The 17,130-nt window shown below is 44.6% G+C and overlaps 1 protein-coding gene and 1 long non-coding RNA gene across 6 annotated transcripts in view; one reads left to right on the forward strand and one right to left on the reverse strand.

Annotated features, from left to right (window-relative positions):
- Positions 1-4,491: 4,491 nt before the first annotated feature.
- Positions 4,492-15,016, reverse strand: LOC148139756 (uncharacterized). Its single transcript, XR_015753430.1, has 3 exons — positions 14,880-15,016; positions 6,705-6,845; positions 4,492-4,611 (listed from the first exon to the last, which is right to left on the reverse strand). It is a non-coding gene; the product is annotated as an uncharacterized LOC148139756 (long non-coding RNA).
- The window catches only part of rerea (arginine-glutamic acid dipeptide (RE) repeats a), a 571,358-nt gene continuing 568,945 nt past the window's right edge, over positions 14,718-17,130 (forward strand). For all 5 annotated transcript variants that reach the window (XR_006309302.2, XM_043676153.2, XM_043676157.2 and 2 more), the window contains exon 1: positions 14,718-14,992. The gene's annotated coding sequence lies outside the window, so the exon portion shown is untranslated. The remainder of the gene's footprint in view (positions 14,993-17,130) is intronic.

The following is a 17,130-nucleotide window of genomic DNA, read 5'->3' on the forward strand; positions in this document are numbered from 1 at the left end:
GAGAAGAAGTGCGACACAGTGGTTTGAGTCACAAAGTAATGGTGGGAGTTGTACTGAGCTAAATGATCCCAGAAATAATACTAATTTGCCTTATTGTAATGAATTAGTACTACAATAGTCCCCATTTAATAAAAATGCAGAAGGACTCTTTACAGTGACTTTAAATGGGCTACATGCACAACAATTAGATTAGATTAGATTCCCTACAGTGTGGAAACAGGCCCTTCGGCCCAACAAGTCCACACCAACCCTCCGAAGAGCAACCCACCCAGACCCATTCCCCTACATTTACCCCTTCAATGCACCTAATACTACAGGCAATTTAGCATAGCCAATTCACCTGGCCTGCACATCTTTGGATTGTGGGAGGAAACCCACGCAGACACGGGGAGAACGTGCAAACTCCACACAGACAGGCGGGAACCGAACCCAAGACCCTGGTGCTGTGAGGCAGCAGTGCTAACCACTGAGCCACCATGCCACCATTTTTTTAGTAATTTACTCTTAACCCTATGTGATATTACCTTTTGTGTGACACCTTATTAAATACCGTCTGAAGTCCAGAATTGCGATAGGCTTAGGATATACAGGATCTCCATTATCCACTTTGCTTATTACATGATTAGAACGATGGGATGCATTGCTGCAAAATTAGTACACGACTTTTATCCTCCATGGGGAGGTGAACTCTCAACTTTAGCTGTACTGTGACCAAATGGTAGGGTGAGGGAAGAGGGGGATTAGAGGTCAGCTTCCCCAGAGGAATGAGGGTGGAATTGGGATTTTCCCCACAGATTTCTAAAGAGGAGAAGAACTTGCGTTTACATACTAAAGGACTTGAACATTATTTCAAAGAACATTATTTCTTTAGTTTCTGTAACATAGAAAACCATCAAAACCTCTCCTCACAGCATTGTAAGGGTATTTTTAAAAACCCACACTGAATTAAAGGAGGAGATATGAGGACACATAGTCATACCTTAGGAAGGTCTTGTGAGAGATTGTAGTATCGCAGCCTCTGGACTAGAAACTCCAGGTTCAAGTCTCACAAAAGGACTTGGTGGCTATGAAAAGTGCAGTTGTAATATTTGTTTCAATGATTGTTAACCTGTAAATCCTTCCATACATAAGTACACCAAATAGCAGGCGGTCAGAGCAGGAACGTTTCCTGGTCAGTCAGCCTGCAGAGGGCACTGGAGGCAACCACTCCATTACTTTGCCTGCATGCCTAGACCATTCAGATGGAGGTCAATGGCTTAGCCCTTGGAAATGAGGACAGGAGAAAAGAAAGACTGATTAAAAATTAGGTCACTGCGGTGGTTTTGAAGCAAGGTCCTAAAAGTTAGAGTTGGGAGAGGGAAATGGCGAGTTCCTCAGGAGGGGCAACCAGAATGCATGGTCTACAGGGCAGAGATCAAGCTTAGTTTGGGCAATGGGAAAAACAGTTGTGGACAGTTGGGGTAACTGTTGCACGCATTTTGTTCTCCCCCCGCCAGCAGGTACACAACAAAATCGGAAACATTTACTTTTCACTGCATCTGTGGCTATTCACTTTGTTGTTGGGTTTCTGGTGGCAATTCAATGGATTCCACTTCCATTTTGATGGAGAATACTTATAATGTGGGAACGTATACAATGTGGGGGCTGGAAGACCTCATTAGACTCAAATCATAGGTTTGAGAGATTTCTGCAGCATTAGAGATACCTGCACAATTTCCCACATTGTCGGGTAGATATCAGTGTTGTAACATACTGGAACAGCTTAGTTGGAGTGTGACAAGTTTTGGAGCACATCCTCAGTACTACTGCTAGAATGTTGTCAGGACCCATAGTCTTTGCACTCTCCATGCCTCCAACTGTTTCTTGAAAATCATGTGGATTGAATCAAATTGGCTGGGGACCACTGGAGGAAGTTGAGATAGATCATCTACTCGGCACCTCTGGCTGAAGATTGCTGCAAATGCTTCAGCCTTCTCTTTTGCACTGATGAGTTGGGCTTTTCCATCATTGATATTTGTGGAACCTCCTCCTCCAGTGATTTGTTTAATTGTCGACCACTACTGAGTGTTATTGGCAAGCTCAGCATTTATTGACTGTCCCTAATTGACATTAAAAAAATTGTGGTACACTCTATTTCATTGAATGAATGTGTGCAGTTTGTTTCATTCTTGAACCATTGCAGTTCTGACATTAAAGCAATATTTGACTGAACTTGGCATCAAAGAGCCCTAGCATAGCTGAAGTCAATGGAATTGGGAGGAAAATACCACACTGGTTGGAGTCATACTACTGCTAGTCAATCATCTCAGTCCCTGGATATCACTGCAAGAATCCCTCTAAACCATACCATCCTGACTTAGAACTATGTCTGTTGTCACTGGGTCAAAGTCCCAGAAGCCCCTTCCTAGCAGAGCTGTGAATGTACCTATACCCCATGGACTGGAGTCGTTCAAGAGAGTGATTTTTCACCAAGCTCTCACAAAGGGCATTATGGTGCAACAATAAGTGCTAGTCTAGCCAGTGGCACCCCGTTCCCATGAAAAAATAAAAAGACCACATGATGCAGGTACTCCCACAAAACCTCAAGGGAGAAAATTCCAAGATTTTGACTCAAGAGACATAAAGGTACAATAATAATTTCCAAATGAGATTGGTCTGGAACTTCAAGGGCAACTGGAGATGCTGCAGTTCCGATGCATTTGCTGCCCTTATCCTTTGATGTGGCAGAGGTTTGGGAGATGCAGTGAAAGAAATTTTGGTAAGTTGTTCTGATGAGTCTTGTAGATAATACACACTGAGGTTACATAGCACCAGTGATAGAAATATGGTGCTAAACAATTCTTCAGGTCCACGGGTTTCCAGAACAGAAAAAGGCAATTTGATCATCATGTCTTTCCTAGAACCAGTCAAGTCAAATACTATTACCTTTCACTCCATGGCTTGTAGCCTTCTCTGCATCGAGACTTATTTTCTCTTCCTTTAAAAGGCACTTTGATCTCTAAAACAATTGTTTCCTGTAACAAAACTCAAACAATTCTCTGCCTAAAGAAAGTTTGTCCAACCTTTCTTATCACAGTCTTACTGGCAATTTTAAATTGTTAGCTTCTCATCACTGTATTCTTAAAAGGAGGAAGTTAAATTTTTCTATTCACCTCATCATAGTTATAAAAATCTCCATTAAATTCCTTCTTAACCTTATCTGTTCTGATGGAAACAGTCTTGATTTTCAAATCTTTTCTTAGGATAAGCATTTTATTCAAGTGTATATTTTTATGTTATCAGCTTTATTTTTATCAGAACTGTTTAAGTATCCAATAGGACTAATGAACCATATTAAAATCTTCCAGATCCTGCACTATAATACGATCATGTACTGATAAATAAGTACCCAGTGCACAATTTTCATGATTTATAGCACAATCAGTTACATGCTCCATTATACATTCTGATTAAACAGAATGCAGCAAATTACAATTGGAAATAAATTTAAAAATAAATCCAAAGACTAATATTGCCTGTTTTAATGAGCTTTTACCAACTAAACAGCATCTGCCTCTAGGCACCCTTTGCACCCTGTAGCAAGTGATGTTCTTGCACGAAGAAGCTTTTGTTTTCATGATCATATATTGTCTAATGAGTTAAAAATATCAGACCTGTGTAGCGATGTGCGAAAAGTATGTTAAGGAAATATTAGTGAAAGTAACTATGTTTGAAATTGTTTTTCCTCACATTTTTAGCACATGAAATGAAGTGCCATTATGTTAATAAAGGTTTCTCTGTCTCCATCTTTCCTATGGGAGCAGCACTGTCTGCAGGTTGCAAAAGGTGCCTAAAGGCAAAAAAGTCTCTGTGGCAGCGAGAAAAGCTCATTGTAAGCCTATATCTCCCAAATGAATAGTATTTAACAGAGATTGCTGTTGGCTTAACTGGCTAACTTAATGTTATAAAGACATTATGGAAAGTAAAGTTGTGATCTCGTCGTATTAAAACATTGAAGTACAGTGCGTGTTTATGCTAAATTGAGTCTTTTCAGGTATTAACCATGGCTGTGATTATTACTTAACTGTGCAAACATTGGGTGAGTGTTTTGTAAGTGAGTTTTGATGTCTTGGAAGATCTACAATTGCCTATAATGGGGGTTACTATGTGATAGCATGTTTTCTGTGCAACTATTTGAGTATAACAACTTATTATAAGAGATTTTAATTTTAAGCATATATTTTATGCCATAGTGTAGTCGTTTTGTTATCAGATCAAATTTGTAAGTTAATGAAGTAACCATGAATACATTAAAATTTGAGACAGGTCACTCAGGAATGATGCTGAAAATGTGTTGCTGGAAAAGCGCAGCAGGTTAGGCAGCAACCAAGGAGCAGGAGAATTGACGTTTCGGGCATGAGCCCTTCTTCAGATTCCTCATGCCCGAATGAGGAATCTGAAGAAGGGCTCATGCCCGAAACGTCGATTCTCCTGCTCCTTGGATGCTGCCTGACCTGCTGCGCTTTTCCAGCACCACATATTCAGTTCAGATCTCCAGCATGTGCAGTCCTCACTTTCTCCATTCAGGAATGATGACAGGAAGTATCTCTTCACACAAAACATGGTGGAAATCTATAAAGCAAAGATTGTTGAGTCTGGATCAATTCAAAATTTCAAAATTGAGTTTGGTAGATTTTAGTAAAGAAAAATGGAACTGAGGTACATAAATGGAGTTAAGATACAGATCAGCAATGAACCTAAAGAAATATCAGAAGATCCTGAACTTGAATGACCTCTTCCTGTTCCTATTTTCAATCATTGGTAGCAGATCCTTAAGGTGATCTTATACTCTGGAACTGTCTTCCTAAGCAATTCAATCTTGCTGCTTTGACCCTTATATTTGAAAGGTTACAAACATGTAAACATACATTTGAATATACAAATTAGGAGCAGGAGTAGGCCACTCATCCTTTCCAGCCTGCTCCATAATTCAATAATATCATGGCTGATCTGTTCACTTCACATCTCACGTGCCCCTACTAAACTTTCACCACCTTCCATATCAAGAATCTATCTGTCTTTGCCTTAAAAATATTCAAAAGCTCTGCTTACATTGCCTTTTGTGGAAGAGAATTCCAAAGACTCTCAACCCTCTGAGAGAGAAAAAATGACACCTTGTCTCTGTTTTAATTTAGTGACCCCTTATTTTTAAGCAGTGATCTCTAGTTCTGGATCATCTCACAAGAGGAAACATCCTTCCTACATCCAGCCTGGCAAGCCTCCTCAGGATCTTGTGTGCTTCAATCATAGAGTCATAGAGTCATAGAGATCCACAGCATGGAAACAGGCCCTTTGGCCTAATATGCCCATGCTGTCCAGTTTTCACAACTAACCTTGTCATCTCTTGCTCTTCTAACTTTAGCAGATACAAGCTGAGCCTGTCCAACCTTTCCTTGTAAGACAATCTGTCCATTCTATGTATTAGGAGAAAGTGAGGTCTGCAAATGCATTCTATGTATTAGCCTGGTAAACCTGTGAACTTCCAACTCATTTATATCCTTCCATAGATAAGGAGACCAAATCTATACCCATTACTCTGAATGTGGTCTCATCAATGACCTATATAATTGAAGCATAGCTCCCAAATTTGTCTCCAAATTCCCTCACAGTAAACAATAACAATCTACAGTATTAGCTTTCCTAATTACCTGCTGTACCTACATACTTATCTTTTGCAATTCGTGCACTACGACATCATGATTACTCTGCAGATCTCCATTCAGGTTCCTCAAATCCTGACTTCAAGCCTAACTATTCCACTAAGACATTAAGGATGTTACATAAATACAAGCTTTTGCTGTTGTTTTGAAAAAATGCCCACTTGGGGAAAGCACTGAAGGACTGTTAGGACCCCATTAGGACTCAATGCCTTGTGGACAGGGAAAGAAATTGAAACAAAACAACACAGGTTGTTTTTGTTTCATTTTAATTTTCCAAATGGACAGTTGCAAATATAACCTGTTATTGTCATTTCCATAGATTGTGCTCTGGGCCATACTGCTCTAGTGGTCCCATGACATCAAGGCTAAGCTGAAAGCAATGAATATGCTTGGTCATGGCACTCCTGAGTATTCACAATTGCTATCATAAACTGTCAGAAACATTTTCTTGGATACTTGTATGAAGATTTCCTTTGTGCACTGTGCAGCAAAATCATAAGCAGGTTCTTCATAAAAGCATTTATGATTTGATACACATATTGCAGAGAGCACAATCTTCCACAATAGTCTTTCATTTTATTGGCACAGATTTTGGCAAGCTTAGGTTCCTCATGAAACCAAAACAGAAGTTGCTGGAAAAGCTCAGCAGGTCTGGCAGCATCTGTGAAGAGAAATCAGAGTTAATGTTTCAGGTCTGATGACCCCTCCTCAGATTGGTTCTGAGGAAGGGTCACCAGACCTGAAATGTTAACTCTGATTTCTCTTCACAGATGCTGCCAGACCTGCTGAGCTTTTCCAGCAACTTCTATTTTTGTTTCTGATTTACAGCATCAGCTGTTCTTTTGGTTTTTATTTAGGTTCCACATGGATTGGTTGGATTGTTGAATGAAATTGACATTCCTTTTTTAAATAGCATTGTTGTGATATATTTTATGTTGAGTATATTAACAAGACATTATTTTATTAAATCAACCACGAGACACAGCAGAATCTTGAACCACTTACGAGGAAGGTGTAGGTGAGGTGATTTTTCCAAATGATGTTTATTTTTGTATTTTTTTCTCTGAGATGGGCAGCAAGGACCCACCTACCCATTACACCGACTGGGTCCTCCTGCAGCCACAAGTCTCTTCATTGGATGTCAACCTGTTATACAGAACATTCAACCATGAAACTCAGAGCCAGTGTCAGAAATATTGCCATAGAACCAGTTGTCACATTATCCCTAGGTAAGTGCATCACATCCAACAAATATCTATTCCCTCAACCATGATGTTCAGGAACAGCAGTGTGTAGTATCGACAAGATGTATTGCAAAAATTCATCAATATCATTGTGAAGGGTTCTGAAGAACAGTCACTGGATTTGAAATGTTTTCTCTCTACAAATGCTGGCAGATCTGCTGAGGTTCTCCTGTAATTTCTGTTATCAATACTTACAAATTGCCTCCAAACCATTCATCATCCAAATTTGGAAATGCATTACCGTTCCTTAAGCTATGCTGGATCAAAGTCCTGGAACTCCCTCCCTAACAGTATTGTGGATGTAGCTACACCATTGGACTGCAACACTTCAAGAAGGCAGCTCACTACACCTTCTACAGAGCACCTACGGATGCTGGCCTGGTCAGTGATGTTTACATCCCACGAACAGATTTTAAAGAGCACTCTGTTGGATAGAGTGTATAAAGTACCCTTCCTCCCTCTTACTCGCTCTACCACCCTCCATCCCTTCCTTTCACTCTCCCTCCCTCTCACTCTCCCACCAACACCTTTCCCCGAGTATTTATTGATCATATTATAGGTTTCAAATAATTGCTTAGTAGTACAGAACTTAAACATTGCTAAAGAAGAAAGGCATGAAGTTGAAGCTCATCAGGATTGAAATGCAAGAAATTTAACTTTGGGAAAGAAACAATCTTTCTAAAAGGTAATTTCCCTGCATTTGAATGCTGATCAGTGTAAGACCAATATCATTGGCTTCACTTCTCTTTTTAGCAATAATCATAGGTTCAATTTGCCAGAACGGTCTGAACTGGGATGTACGTTTTGGCCAGGAGTGTTCACATGTCTGAGCAGTCTGATTCAACACCTGCAAAACTTTGAGCCCATGGAGCTGGAAATCCCACAAGATAGTTGGATCTGGAATGCAAGACTGGCTTCCTATTCTTTCATTCTCTGCAACTACTCTGCCTCCATCATTAAGATGTTGTGACTCAAAGCCTTACACAACTTCATGGAGAATTTGCCAGTGTTTGAACAATGGATAACCATATAACATAGGCTGTTATTGCCTGCTGGCACTGTGCAGACACATAGTAAGAGATATTTTTATTTAGATTATTTTTTCTATTTTATACTGAATACTTAAGTATCTATACCTTGGTGTGGATGTAGGTTTGCTCACTGAGCTGCAAGGTTCATTTTCAGACGTTTCATCACCATACTAGGTAACATCTTCAGTGACCCTCCGGACAAAGCATTGCTGGTGTTTCCTGCTTTGTATTTATATGTTTGGGTTTCCTTGGATTGGCGATATCATTTCCTGTGGTGATGTCATTTCCTGTTCTTTTTCTCAGGGGGTGGTAGATAGGATCCAAGTCAATATGTTTATTGATAGAGTTATTCTAGAATGGAATGCCATGCTTCTAGGTATTCTCATGCATGCAGCAAGCAAACCTACATCCAGAATCTCAACCTGAGCTACAAATCTTCTTAAACCTCACTAATACCTTGGCATCTTGTACCTAAGATGGTGCCATAAATAGTGACTTGTAAACTCCTCACTGTACTCATTCAAGTACGTGACAATAAAGCTAATTTAATTCATTCAATTCAATTCAATCACCTATTGAATGAATTGAAGTCCCTGTTGTATATTTGGGAGATATGACAGCTCCCATGGCTTTATTTGAGAAAGATTTGCCATCAGCCTGGTTTACATTTGCACTTCATTCAGCGCTATAATAAAGAAATCATCTGGTGATCATTTACTGTTGCTACAGGACCTTGGTATGAGCCAATTGATTTTACCATTTTGTGACTGTCTCTGCAAGTTAAAGACTGTCTCTGGCTTATTGGGCCTTGAAACATTGTGACAATGTCATTGGTGACACATCAAAAGCACTTAGGCACGACCTCAAATTGTGAAAGATGCTAACGAAACATGATTCTGAATATCTTTATAGAAGTATATGTTATTTTTAGACATATTCATGATTTAATATTTTTATTCACTTTTATTGCTCGTCCCTAGTTGCCCTTGAGATGGTGATAGTGAGCTGCCTTCTTGATCTGCTGCAGTCCATGTGATGTAGGTTGACCCACAATGCTATCAGGGAGGGAATTCCAGGATTTTGACCCAACAAGACTGAAAGAATGACAATATATTTCCAAGTCTGGGTGGTGAGTGGCTGAAAGGTGAATTTGAGGTGGTGGTGGTGTTTCCATGTATCTGCTGGCTTTGTGCTTCTAGATGGAATTGGCCTTGGGTTTGGAAGCTACTGTCTAAGGATCTTTGGTGAACTTCTGCAGTGAATTCCTGTGCACAATGTTTGAGGTTTTTTGACGCAATGGATTTACAGCTCAAATCAAAACGTGATGGCCAAGGAAGGCAAATATCTGCTAATCTTTCCGGTACATGCCAATGGCCAGCATTAAGAGTGGGAGAGATTCCTGGACAACCAATGTGATGGAAAGTTGGAGTCTCTACCATCACTGTCCATTGCTCCAGGCTACAACATGCAAGTAAAAGTACATATTGCTACAGCAACTCAGACTCCGTGAGTGAACTGTGACATTCTACCACCATCCAGCATTTAGATCTCAGTTGGTGATTTATGCATTGTTTAACCTAGTATGAGCAGCATTTAACTCCCAGTTCAGTGACTTATTCAAAATACAACTGAGTGTGTAGAACATTTAGATTCTAGCCTAGTCATTTACATCCAGATTAACCCCAGTGCGTGTAGCAGTCAGTTTAAGCCCAGTCAATGTCATGTCCAGTTTAACCCATTTATGTGGCATTCATCACTCCCCCAGTTTAACCCCAGTGTATTCAGTGTTTAGTTTAGTTCCATTCATGCAGTATTTATCTTGCTTTCAGTGTACCCCAGTCCTCATGCACTCCTATAGCCCCCTCACCTCAGATCTCCATTTCTTCCTGAAACCATCTTCTCAGCAACCTGCCCCAGATCCCTGATTGCGGCCCTCGCTCCTTCTACCTTGCCCCTATCATCAGTTTCCTAATCCAGCCTCCTCCATGTTCCCCCTTGTCCCCTCGCTCCCTCTTTACTATCACCCTCTCCCTACCCCTTCTCTCTACCTTTGCAGCCCCCTAACACTCATTCCCACTCTGCCTCTCACCCCCTCCACTTCTATCTCACTCCTTTCCTCCCCCATTGCTTCTCCCGCTCCCCATCCCTCTCACATCTCTCCATCTCTCTCTCTCTCTCCCCCTTACCCTCCCCTTTCCTTTCCCTCTTCCTCCCTCTCCCCCTCCCCGTCTCTCACTCTCTCTCCCTTCCTCCATCCCACACTGTCTATCTCTCCCTTTCCCCCTCTGTCACCCTCACACTCTCCCTCTCCGCCTCCTCTCCCACCCTAACCCTCTCCTTCCCTCGCCCCCCCCCATCTCCCACCCTCACAGTCTCCCTCCCTCGCCCCACTCTCCCACCTTCACAGTCTCCCTCCCTCGCTCCACTCTCTGACCCTCACAGTCTCCCTCCCTCGCCCCACTCTCCCACCTTCACAGTCTCCCTCCCTCGCCCCCTCTCCCACTCTCCCTCCCTTGCCTCCTCTCCGTCCCTCACACTCTCCTTCCCTTGCCCCCTCTCCCACCCATACACTCTCCTTCCCTCGCCCCCTCTCCCACCCACACACTCTCCCTCCCTCTCTTACACTCATCATCTCCCTCCATCACACTCTCTCTCTCCTGCTCTCACTCCCTTTCACACTCTCTCCCTCTCTCCATATCCTCTTTCCCACGCTATCTCTTTCTATCTGCTTCCACCACTCTCCCTTCCCCGCCCTTCTCTCTCACCCTCCTACCTCTCTCCCTCTGCTCCACCTCCCTCTCTCCTCCCAATCCACTCCTTCTTTCCCTCCATCCCTCCCAATTCAACCGCCTTCCCCAACCCCACCTCACTCTTATTCCCCACCTCATTCCACCTCTCCTACCTCTCCCAACCTCCCCATCCCACCTGTCTCCTTCCCCCTCCCAGATCTGCCCCTCTCCATCTCTCCTTTCCCCCCATCTCTCTCCCCCACCTCTCTTCCTCTCCCATCACTCCCCCGGCTCTCTTCCTCCCCCATCACTCCCCTGCCTCTCTCCCCCCATCACTCCCCCACCTCTCTCCCCCCATCACTCCCCCACCTCTCTCCCTCCCCCATTTCTCTCCCATCTCTCTCCCTCTCCCATTTCTCTCCCCCCTCCCATTTCTCTCCCCATCTCTCTCCCTCCCCCATCTCTCTTCCCCAACTCTCTCCCTCCCCCTCCTCTCTCCCTCCCCATCTCTCTCCCTCTCACCTCTCTATCCCCCACCCACCTCTCTCTCCCCCACCCACCTCTCTCTCCCCATCTCTCTCTCTCCCTCCTCCCCCCACCTCTCTCCCCCCTCACCTCTCTCCCACCAACTCTCCCCCTCCCAAACTCTCCCCACCTCTCTCCCTCCCCAATTTTCCCCCCCACCTCTCTCCCTCCCCAACTTCCCCCTCACCTCTCTCCCTCCCCATTGCTCTTCCCCATCTCTCTCCGCCCCCACCTCTCTCCCCTCCCCTCCCCTCACTCCCCCTCCCCCCACATGCATCCCCCTTCTCCCCACCTGCCTCCCCCTTTTCCCCACCTGCCTCCCCTTCTCCCCACGCCTCCCCCTTCTCCCCCTTCTCCCCACCTGCCTCCCCCTCCCAGCCTCTCTTTCTTCCACTTAACCTCTCCCTCCTCCCTCCCACCTCCCAACCTCTTTCCCTCCCCCTCCCAATTTCTCTTCCTCCCCCTCCCTTTCCCCCTCCCAATTTCTCTCCCTCCCCCTCCCAATTTCTCTCCCTCACCCCCCTCCCAATTTCTCTCCCTCCCCCTCCCAATTTCCCTCCCTCCCAATTTCCCTCCCTCCCCCTCCCAATTTCCCTCCCTCCCAATTTCTCCCCCTCCCCCTCCCCCTCCCACTCCCTCCTAATTTCTCCCCCTCCCCCTCCCCCTCCCCCTCCCAATTTCCCCCTCCCCCTCCCAATTTCCCCCCCTCCCCCTCCCCCTCCCAATTTCCCTCCCTCCCCCTCTCAATTTCTCTCCCTCCCCCTCCCAATTTCTCTCCCTCCCCCTCCCCCTCCCACTCCCAATTTCTCCCCCTCCCCCTCCCAATTTCTCCCCCTCCCCCTCCCAATTTCTCCCCCTCCCCCTCCCAATTTATCTCCCTCCCCCTCCCAATTTATCTCCCTCCCCCTCCCCCTCCCAATTTCTCTCCCTCCCCCTCCCCCTCCCCCTCCCCCTCCCCCTCCCCCTCCCAATTTCTCTCCCTCCCCCTCCCCCTCCCAATTTCTCTCCCTCCCCCTCCCCCTCCCAATTTCTCTCCCTCCCCCTCCCCCTCCCAATTTCTCTCCCTCCCCCTCCCAATTTCTCCCCCTCCCCCTCCCAATTTCTCCCCCTCCCCCTCCCAATTTCTCCCCCTCCCCCTCCCAATCCCAATCCCAATCCCAATTTCTCTCCCTCCCCCTCCCCCTCCCCCTCCCAATTTCTCTCCCTCCCCCTCCCAATTTCTCTCCCTCCCCCTCCCAATTTCTCTCCCTCCCCCTCCCAATTTCTCTCCCTTCCTCCTTCCTTCCCCTCTCTTATGGAAGCAAAGCAAGGGAGCAGAAAGGAAGGAGGAGGTGAGAGAGAGGAAGCGAGTTTGCTGGAGGGAGAGAGGGGATGCTGGGGAGAAAAATATATCAGCCATAATTGAATGTCAGAGATGACTTGATGGACCAAATGGTGTATTCTGCTCCAGTATTTTATTGCTTTATGGAAGGAAAGTGAGGGAGGGACAAGGAAGGAAGGAAGGAGAGGGCAAGAGAGATATACTTCTCAATTTCATTCTCTCCCCCAACTCCAGCCTGTCCTTTCTGTGTTAGTGTATCTGTACTTATGCGTGTGTGTGTGTCTCTCTCTCAAATTCACTACCCCAGTCTTTGTATTAGTTTATCTGTGTATATGTGTGTCTCTCTAATTCCCCCCCAGTCTGAACTTTCTCTCTATTAGTTTATCTGTGTATATGTCTCCTTCTCTCTCTAGTTACCTTGACCCACCTTCCCTTTTTTTTTATTAGTTTATCTGTGTATGTATTTCTCTCTCTAATTCACCCCCTTCAGCCTGTCCTTTCTCTGTGATAGTTTATGTGTGTATCTGTCTGTCTCTGATTCCCGCCAGCCTGTCCATTCTCTGATAGTTCATCTGCGTGTGTGTCTCTCTCTCTCTCTCAGATTCCCCCCTTCAGTCTGTCTTTTCTCTGTGATAGTTTATCCGTGTGTGTGTGTCTGGTTCCCCCTTCCAGCCTGTCCTTTCTCTGTGATAGATTATCTGTGTGTGTGTGTGTCTGGTTTCCCACCTCCAGCCTGTCCTTTCTCTATGATAGTGTGTGTGTGTGTGTCTGTCTCTGGTTCCCCCCTCCAGCCTGTCCTTTCTCTGTAATAGTTTATCTGACCCAGAATCCCTTTCTCTTTGGGCGGCACAGTGGCACAGTGGTTAGCACTGCTGCCTCACAGCACCAGAGACCCGGGTTCAATTCCCACCTCAGGTGACTGACTGTGTGGAGTTTGCACGTTCTCCCCGTGTCTGCGTGGGTTTCCTCCGGGTGCTCCGGTTTCCTCCCACAGTCCAAAGATGTGCAGGTCAGGTGAATTGGCCATGCTAAATTGCCTGTGTTAAATTGCCCATAGTGTTAGGTAAGGGGTAAATGTAGGGGTATGGGTGGGTTGCGCCTCGGCGGGTCGGTGTGGACTTGTTGGGCCGAAGGGCCTGTTTGCACACTGTAATCTAATCTAATCTAATCTATGATAGTTTATCTGTGTGTGTGTATATATGTGTCTAGTTCTCCCTCTAGCCTGTCTTTCTCTGTGATAGTGTGTGTGTCTGTCTCTGGTTCCCCCCTCCAGCCTGTCCTTTCTCTGTAATAGTTTATCTGTGTGTGTGTCTCTCTCTCTCTCTCTCTGTGGTTACCCCCTCCAGCCTGTCCTTTCTGTGTGTGTGTGTGTCTCTCTCTCTCTGGTTTTCTGTCTGTCCTTTCTCTGTGTGTGTCTCTCTCTCTCTGGTTTTGTGTCTCTCTGTCTCTGGGTATGTGCCTGTCCTTTCTCTGTGTGTGTCTCTCTCTCTGGTTTTGTGTCTCTCTGTCTCTGGGTATGTGCCTGTCCTTTCTCTGTGTGTGTCTCTCTCTCTCTGGTTTTGTGTCTCTCTGTCTCTGGATATGTGCCTGTCCTTTCTGTGTGTGTGTGTGTGTGTCTGTCTCTCTCTCTCTCTCTGGTTTTCTGTCTGTCTCTGGGTATGTGCCTGTCGTGTCTGTGTCTCTGTCTCTGGGTATGTGCCTGTCCTTTCTCTCTGTGTGTGTGTGTCTCTGTCTCTTGGTATGTGCCTGTCCTTTCTGTGTGTCTGTGTCTCTGTCTCTGGGTATGTGCCTGTCCTTTCTCTGTCTGTGTGTGTGTGTGTGTGTGTGTCTGTCTCTGGGTATGTGCCTGTCGTGTCTCTGTCTCTGTCTCTAGGTATGTGCCTGGTCTCTGTCTCTGTCTCTAGGTATGTGCCTGGTGTCTCTGTCTCTGTCTCTGTCTCTGTCTCTGTCTCTGTCTCTGGGTATGTGCCTGTCCTTTCTCTGAAACATTGTTTCTGGAGACTGAGCTTTTAAATCAATTCAGTCCTCTTTCTCCTTGCGGCTGATTGGCTGTGCGGGCTGCGGGCTGTGGGCTCGCCCAATGAGAGCGGCGGTTATTGGCGGGTGCGCGGTGTCCTGTGGTTACCCCGGGCTCCCTCCTCCCTCCCTCTCTCAGGGAAATCTCTTGTGTCTCCAGCAGCAAGGAAAAGACACTCTCCCAACAACAACAACAACAACAACAACAAAAAAGACATCGTCCTCAGCTACAAACAAAAACACGGAGTCGCGGGGTGGGGAAGGAAGCAGAAAGAAAAATCCCACACACACACACACACGAGAGAAAGAATTACCTGGGGACAAAAACAGAGGAGAAAATTCAGATGCAATCTCCAGCAACTCTTCTTTCTCTTTCCCTTGTGAAGCTCCAAGCAACCAAGGCATTCATGCGGTAGAGGGACGGAAGGTAAGGAATGGGTTCAAAGGCTGGACGTTTTCTTTTGGGAGGGTGTATGTGTGTTAATGTGGCTGGGACTGGCACTCAGCAACTCATCCAGTTCTTTCCTGACACCCCCCCCCCCCCAACACACACAGACACACGCACCCAGCCCCCCCAACACACACACACCCTTTTATCTTTATTCAGTAGTTATACCTTAAACCCTCCACATCCCTCTTCCATCTCTTCCCCCCCCTCCTATTTTAACATTTGAGTCTGTACTAGGCAAGTGTGGCCATTGTGTGCGTTGTTGAATCCAGAGTGACACTTGTAGAGATTGTGAATGTTATTGTCTGTTTTATTGTGGCTCCTGCACTAACATTTATTTGTCTTTTTTCAACTATCTGAGGACACTCACCAATGATGTTGTTTCTCTTTCCCCACCACATCTCCCTCCCCTCTGTCCTGTTTGAAATCTATACGAATGTGATAAAGTTGGGTTAGAAGTCTAGTGAAAAATATGAGAGGATTAGGTCCAGTGTTATCTTGATGGAGTAGGCCTTAAAGGGGTTGTCTAACCCACCTTATTCAGGCTGAACCAAAATTAAAGAGTGTGATGTTTGTGTATGTTTGTGTTTAACATGTTGGTGTAATCAGTGTTCATTCTCATATTTGCAATGAATGATAGTTTAAAGAAAACCTTACCAACATTGTGGAGGTTTTGGACTAAAATTCCCAGAAGGTTAAAGAAATTAGTTAAGAATGTTATTTGTTTAACTTCTTGGTTAGGGACTGCAATTTCTCAACCCGTTATAGATCTTTAATTTAAAGAAAATGAACCATGAATGTTTTTGTGCATTTTTGTTACAGGAGTGGCTTTAATGAGTTTTATTTGTAGGTTCAGCCTTTGTTTAGTTATGAATTTTTAAAAAGTAAAGTGGCTGTGATATATATTACAGTGTGGATGGCAAAGGTCGTTATTAGTTGAGATATGGGTGTGGAATGTGTATATTTTACTTTGGTTATTGAACACTTGGATTGTTGAATGTAAATAATTCTTGTTTACTAAGATGGTGTGATTCCAGTGCATACAAATATTTGCTCACTTTGAAATAGTCTGTGTTCAGATATACAAAATGAGGGCAATAAAATATGTAAGGATTGAGAACCATGTACGGTAAAGTTTTGTTTTCTTTTCTTTCAAGTGGTGAAAGTCAAGTAGTAAATTTGTAGAACAGACATAACTCCTACTTTCAGAATAAACAGGAATTCCCGTGGTGCCAATGACAAAGTGCTGTGACTAATGCATGAAGAGCTGATACTAAAATTGAATGGTATCTATATGTAAACAGAGGCTTTACACGTTTCAAGATGTGTGCAACAATAACTGTGAAACTGAGTGCTAGTGTGTTGCCAGGATTGTAATATAATCAAGAGGTTCAGATTTCATAAACTGAGAGCGTGTTTGTGAGCATCAACTGACTCGAGCCCCCAAGATTGGGTTACAGCCTGTAACTTACTCCAACGCAGCTGTTATGTTATGGAAGTGACTATGTTTTTTTGTACTTGTGGTTACTGTGCTGTGGTGTCTATTGTCTGTTGCAGTTCTTTTTGAAGAATGGGATGAGGGGTTACAACAGCTGTTATGGTGAAAGATCTAATGTATATATCCTGTGACGGGGGCTTGTCAAGCATGAGAACTTTCTGTTGGGCAGCTATATATCACTCAGTAGTAACCATTAGGTAAAACATGTTGAGGGGTTGCGTAACTCGAGTAACTTCCCTTTACCTGCCTATTTTCTCTTTTCTTTCTCTCCTGAAAGCATTGACTGCTTGAAGTCCTTACTGGCATCAGTTGCCCGCAAGTACCTCATTCAAACAGTAATTATTTATCTGTAAGCCTTGGGTGGTGAGTGCTGGCAAGTTATTTGAATCTGGTGTTGGGGCATCGCAGCTGAATCTGATGTCAGCAGGTGTATAGTTTCCAGCTGGGGCCATTGGATAAAAAATTGGGGTTGGGGATCTTGATTGTTTATTTTTTTTCCCCTGTGTTCTCTGATCTGAATTCAGTTTGGTGGTCTGACATGACTGTGATTGAATTCAGCTAATAGAGCACACAGTGAGGATTGAACCCTAGATTTCTGTTTGCTTCTTAAGCTAACTGT

This window comes from Chiloscyllium plagiosum, unplaced genomic scaffold (assembly GCF_037043375.1).
Source record: "Chiloscyllium plagiosum isolate Xiang-an unplaced genomic scaffold, Cpla_swu_hap1 HiC_scaffold_37, whole genome shotgun sequence".
NCBI classification, from domain to species: domain Eukaryota; kingdom Metazoa; phylum Chordata; class Chondrichthyes; order Orectolobiformes; family Hemiscylliidae; genus Chiloscyllium; species Chiloscyllium plagiosum.